The sequence below is a fragment of the Penaeus monodon genome, chromosome 32, assembly GCF_015228065.2.
Source record: "Penaeus monodon isolate SGIC_2016 chromosome 32, NSTDA_Pmon_1, whole genome shotgun sequence".
In the NCBI taxonomy this organism is placed as follows: Eukaryota; Metazoa; Arthropoda; class Malacostraca; order Decapoda; family Penaeidae; genus Penaeus; species Penaeus monodon.
The window spans coordinates 24,649,918-24,650,284 of NC_051417.1; the positions used below are offsets into that span (position 1 = coordinate 24,649,918).

General features: G+C 33.8%; 1 pseudogene; it reads right to left on the reverse strand.

Annotated features, from left to right (window-relative positions):
• Positions 1 to 24: 24 nt before the first annotated feature.
• Positions 25 to 367, reverse strand: part of LOC119593625 — a 1,574-nt pseudogene continuing 1,231 nt past the window's right edge.

Sequence of the window (367 nt, forward strand, 5' to 3'; positions counted from 1 at the left end):
TGCAATAGGTAAATTACATCAGTCTGATTATCCTCTTCATTTTATTTGCCAAAACTGTACAAGGACGAGAGCTAGTAATATGTTAGGTAGAAATGTTAAATGTTTTCATTTTTGTTTGGTAGAGTTATGAAAAATAAATACTGAATATTGTGCGAAATATTCAATGACTCCTTGCTTAAGATCATGTGAATTTGGAGAAGAAAAGAAAACATTAGTAATATCCTTTCGAAAAATCATATTTCGCGACTCAGTCTAACAGCACTGTAGGCCGTCATCATCTATCAAAATCTGATAAAATTACATCCATTTTAATAGGTGATTCCTCGACGCCTTTGTTCTTCAGCAAAGCGGATCTGTTCGATGGCGT